Genomic DNA, 6105 nt, shown 5'->3' with positions numbered 1-6105 from the left:
TTCTGCTGATGAAACCTTTGTAATTCTCTTTTCAATAAAGAATAAATAGTCTCTAAGACAGGATTGTCTTAGAAGTAATTCAACTTAAGAGGAATGAGTTCATTGTACCACTGACAAATCAGGGGCATGTCTACGTGTGGTCGCCCAAATGCCATTGTGAATGAGTATATCCTTTGTCTTCTTCATAAATGGCCATTCTGGCATAAACCTCAGGACTCAGAAAAAACACCAAGATAAATACCTTAATCATGTTTTGTTGCAAAAATTTTAAAAAGATCCTCAGAAAGTCTCAAAGAGTAGAGTTTTGGATTCTCATACTGTGAACTGATGAACATAAGTGTTAGATATGCAAGCATAGTTTTTCTCTAATCAAATCAATGTGTGGCTGAGGAGAAGTCTTTGAATTTTAATGAACACCCCAGCGGTGGTTGCAGCTGTTGTTGCAGCAGTGGGTGGCTCAGGACGTTAGAAGAACATTGAAACCTTTAAAACCAAAAACTAAAGGCATGTTCTTAGGGCATTCCCAGGGCCAGCTTTATTCCAACAACACGGTGATCATTTTGATGGAAGATGAATAGACCTAAGCCTTGGGAAATCCCTGGGTGGCACAAACAATTAATACACTAAGTTGTTAACTAAAATAATAGAGGTTCAAATTCCCCAAGCAGTGCTTCAGAAGAAAGAGCTGGCAATAAACTTCTGGGGTAGAAATGCAGCCACAGAAAACCTTGTGTTGCTCATTTCTTCTCTAGCATACATAAGGTTCCATGAGTGGAAATAGACACATCGGCAATTCATTTTAATAGGCTTTAGATCTCAGAAAACTTCATTGAGAAGCCTCTGATTTAACTTACTTGAACAAACACTTAGGACTGAGGCCTTAGCTCTGGTAACTCATGAATGGGTGAATAGGTGCCATGTGTTTCTTTTTTGATTTTCTGAACATTTTATTGTTGTGTGGGTGAAAGTTTGCAAAGCAAATTAGTTTTCCATTCCATAATATACATACATTTTGTTTTGAGACTTTAGAACAACACTCTTCCCACTGCCTCCCAGGATTCCCCATTTCCAATCTTTGTTGACTTCTGAACTTTGTTTTTGTGCAAAGGTTGCCCATTTGGTCTCATATGGTTGATTTTTCTGAGAAGCATGTTCCTCATGAGTAATATTGTTCACTTTATTGAGCTATTGTTTGGCTGAAAGGTGATCTCTGGGAATTGGTACAGTTTCAGGTTTGAAGGGTATGTAAGGGCTCTAGGTTTTTTTTAGCAGTAGGTCAGACAACACTTGGTCACAGTAATGCCTATCAAAATGGCTGGCCATAAAAACTCCAGCACCACATTCATCTGAAGGACACGCCTGACGAAGGTGACTAATTTTGCCGTTTTCATCCACCTTGTAGTATTTTAGGACAGCCAGCTTAACCTTCTTCCTCTTGTGCTTATTCTTCTTGGATGTAGTATAAGACTTCTTCCTTTTCTTTGAGCCACTACAAAGTCGTAACACAAGATGAAGAGTGGACTCCTTTTGAATGTTGTAGTCAGACAGCGTGCGTCCATCTTCCAGTTGCTTGCCAGCAAAAATCAGTCTCTGCTGATCAGGAGGAATTTCGATTGTATCCGAGGGTTCAACCTCGAGAGTGATGGTCTTCCCCTTTAGGGATTTACAAAAATCTGCATCTTGGTGGCAGTGCCACCGTAGATGGCGGATCCGAAAAGCAAGGGCCCTAGTTTTAATCAGACCAGTAAGCCTGGTCTTTCTTATGATTTTGAATTTTGTTTGGCACTTTTTTTATCCCTTTTTTTCCCAGGACTTTCTGTTGTGATCCTAATTGGAGCAGTTGGTAGTGGTAGTGGGTCACAAGCTAATTCTTCTGGTCTCAGGGTAGTGGAGGCTGTGGTTCTTGTGGTTCATTAGTCCTTTGGCCTAATTGTCTCCTTAAGTTTTTAAATTTCTTCACTCCTGTTTGCTCTGGATGGGAAGAAACCAGTAGTTGTATCTTAGTTGACTACTTACAAGCTTTCAAGGCCCCAGTCACTCCTCCCATGTGATTTATTTTTCACAATCTTTATTGCTGAATCACTTCAGCAGTGTTTGAAGTCTTTTGAACAGAGGCATTGGTCTTTGAAAGAAAACGTGGCATCAGGATAGGAGGAAGACTTATTAACAACCTGAGATATGCAGATGATACAACCTTGCTTGCTGAAAGTGAAGAGGACTTAAAATATTTACTGATGAAGATCAAAGAGTACAGCCTTACATATGGATTACAACTCAATGTAAAGAAAACAAAAATCCTCACCACTGGACCAATAAACAGCATTCTTCTCAATGGAGAAGAGATTGAGGTTGTCAAGGACTTCATTCTTCTTGGATCAACTATCAACACTTGCGGAAGCAGCAGTCAAGAGATCAGATGACATATTGCATTGGGCAAATCTGCTGCACAGGAACTTTTTAAAGTATTAAAGAGCAGAGATGTCAACTTGAGGACTAAGGTGCTCCTGATCCAAGCCATGGTATTTTCAATAACCTCATATGGATGTGAAAGCTGGACAGTGAATAAGGAAGATCGTAGAAGAATTGATGCCTTTGAATTGTGGTGTTGGAGGAGAATACTGAAAGTGCTATGGACTGCCAAAAGAACCAATAGATCTGTTTTGGAAGAAGTGCAACCAGAGTGCTCCTTGGAGGTCAAGATGGCTAGCCTTCGTCTCTCATACTTTGGACACATTGTCCAGAGAGAACAGTCACTGGAAAAGGATGTCATGCTGGGTAAGGTGGAGGGTCAGAGAAAAAGAGGAAGACCCCCAACGAGATGGATTAGCCAGGTGACATCATTGATGGCGTCAAGTGTGGCGGCGGTAGTGAGGTTGGCCCAGGATCGGACATTGTTTCATTCTGCTGTGCATGGGGTCGCTATGAGTCGGTTCCCACTCGATGGCACCTGACAACAACAACAGAGCTATTGACAAATAAGAAACTAACTTCTGGTGCTACCTGAAAGGTCTGTGGTTTGAACTCCCCAGCATCTTCTCCAGAGAAAAGACCTGGAGATCTGCCCAAAGATTTCAGCCTAGAAATTCCTATGGTACAGTTCTACTCTGTCCCACCCTACCCCCAGGAATCAGTGGAGCATGGCCCACAGACATGTAAAAAACTAAAAATCCATTTCCTCCATCCAGCGTTCTAGTTAGCGTCCATTATGTCCTCTAACTAACTTCTAATTGAGATTGAATGTTGTTACTTCTATAAGCATACTCTTTTGGGCTATATTTTACAAAGGATGGGAAAAGTAATACAAGGGTGGTCCTTGAGACTGTTTTATTTATTCATCCTTTATGAGCTGAGAGGTTTTAATCAATAATTGGGAATTAAATATTAACATCATCTAATAAGCATGGTATGTGCTGTCACTGTTGATTCAAACATAGTGAGCAATGGCAGAATACTAATAGTTGCATACAGAGCTCTCACATATGCTCATTCTGGATGACTGTTGCAAGATGCTTCCTTAAATATAGATGACACATGCTAGCCAATAGCACTCCAAATAATCAGACTCATTCTGATTATACTCTCATTCTCTCAGAGGAATTTAACTTTTCATATTAGTTGAATCATATTAAATGAAATCAGATCCTAAAGGGTTTAGTTATAGTGTTTGCAGTGGCAGAAAGTAAAGGAAAAGGAGAGGAGGAGAAAAGAGCAGGAAATAAGGGAGAAAGAAATAAAAAATCAGTGTTATTTCTCCCATAGTATAAGTATCTTTTGAATTAGAAACTGTCTATTTACTACCCTCGTTTCTGCCATCCAAGTATATATTAGTTTCTACTTCGTATAAACCTTCTAACGAAGGTGCCCTAGTGGCACAATGGTTAATAACTTGGTTGGTAGCCCAAAGATTAGCAGTTCAAACCTACCAACAGCTTTGTAAGAGAAAAGACTTGGCAGTTGACTCCTGTAAAAATTATAGGTCAGAAAGCCCTACAGGGAAATTCGACTTGGTCCTTCAAGTGTCTATGAGTCCAGATCCACTTGAAGGAAACAGATATTTGGGTTTTGGTATACTAATGGCTTATAGTATATTTCACTGTGGATTTATTTCTATATAATATTCAACATTCCAATATCTAATTAAGTCCAATTACAATGTGAGCTACTATGTGCATATCTGTAGTATTGTGTAAAGTAAATGGATGTATTTAGCACATAAATGGACTATGTAATATGAGAATGAACTGATGGTCTGCACAGTTTGTTCTGATTTGCTCAAAATGCCTTACCTGGGGTATGGTTAGGGAGGCCACCTCTCTTTGGAAGTAGAAAGGAAGTTAGACTCATGTTAAATTATCTGGGTTGAAGTGTCTCTCAGAAATATATTTCTTCCTTGTTTATATGGTTCAGGTATGATGAGAATTATATGAAGTATCTAAGTTAAAGCAGTTTATGAACTGTGAGGTACTGGACCAATGTATCTTAAAGTATGTTCCATCAACTAGGAGAATTGATTATGACCTGGGAGCTTCAGACCCAACCCTGAACCTACTGAATCATAATTTGAGTTTTTAACAGACTCATTAGTGATTCATACATATATTAGAATTAGAAATTACTTCACTATGTAAATATTCAGGGAGCTCTGGTGACTTATTGGGTAAGCATTGGGATACTAATCACAAATTAGCAATTCAAACTCATCAGCTGTTCTGAGATTGAATGTCAGGTTCTCTGTTCCCCTATTTATGGTCTTGGAAACCGTATGGAGCAGTTCTGCTCTGTCCTGTAGTGTCACTGTGAGTTAGAATGAACTAGATGGCAGTGGCAGTGGGTTATATAAATATTAACTTTTATTATTGTTCTATGCTATAGCGGGATCTTGGTGTGATGCTATAGGAGAAGCACAGTTTGGCAGTTCTACTACACTATCTGCCCCTCAGAAACCCTATATGTGGTCAATATGAGTCAAAACGGTCTCAGTGGCACTTAAAAACAGCAAAAGCTTTGAGTGACTGAAAGCATTTTTTGAGTTTTATCTTTTGAGATGGGAGACAAATGGAAAGCATACAAGTCCCTTTCAAAAGATATGAACAAAAACAACCCCCCAAAATAAGTAAATAGACAAAAATCAAGAAGCAATATTCGTTTTTCTCACAAATATTCCCTGGGATACATATGCAGTAAATCTGAATACATCTGCCTTTTAAATTAAGTTTTCTATAACATGAACATTATCGATTGGTATGATCCCCATCTAATTTCACAATAATCTAAAAAGGATCCCTTATATTACTATTATAATAGCAAAGAAGGTTTATAGATTTATAAAATGATTTTTATTCAGAAGTGTTGAAATAGAAAGATTTTCTTTCATTATATTCAATAAGCAGAAGATTGAAACCTTAATCCTTACAAATTCTAAAAATTCATGCCTTATATTGTGCTTTCTTTTTTATTGCAACAGCAGCATCTTATTCTGGTTGAGTGTGATTGCAGGGTCATGGAAAATTTCAATTCCAAATACAGATAGATAGTGAAATTTCCATTCTTTCAAAGAAGATTGTTGATTCAGAGGAAAGGAAAGAATTTTTTTTTTTTAAATCTAGTTTTTAATCATGAGGAGTGTCGTATTTTGTTTACTATGAAACCTACTACTTATGAACTGAAACTCTACATTATAGCAGGTTTTGTTGTTGTTAAGTGCAGTCCAGTTGGTTCCGGTTTATAGTAACCCTGTATCAGGTTTTCAAGGAGTGACTAGTGAGTGTGAACCACCAACCTTGTGATTCAAACCAACCTTGTGATTGGGCTCTTATCATGCAGGGCCACATCAGGACTCCATTTTGTTGTTTTTATTAAGTGCCATCGAGTCGATTCTGACTCATAGTGACCCTGTATAGGGTTTCCGAGGAGCAGCTAGTGAGCTTAAACCACCAACCTGTTGCAGTTCAAGTCGACCTTGCATTCTAGCACATTACCCACAGCGCTGTGCCAGGACTCCATAGCAAGAGTTACAAATGTGTAACAACAGCATACATTTAAAGTAGTGTTTAAAAGTAACATGGTTAACAAAAGAATAGCAAAGCTTGTCATTTTTTTTTTTTT

General features: G+C 38.4%; 1 pseudogene; it reads right to left on the bottom strand.

Moving 5' to 3' along the window:
• Positions 1-1265: 1265 nt before the first annotated feature.
• Positions 1266-6105, bottom strand: part of LOC102821766 — a 15178-nt pseudogene continuing 10338 nt past the window's right edge.

The sequence above is a fragment of the Chrysochloris asiatica genome, unplaced genomic scaffold, assembly GCF_000296735.1.
Source record: "Chrysochloris asiatica unplaced genomic scaffold, ChrAsi1.0 scaffold00030, whole genome shotgun sequence".
Classification (NCBI taxonomy): domain Eukaryota; kingdom Metazoa; phylum Chordata; class Mammalia; order Afrosoricida; family Chrysochloridae; genus Chrysochloris; species Chrysochloris asiatica.
This window is presented reverse-complemented; position numbering and strand designations above follow the sequence as displayed.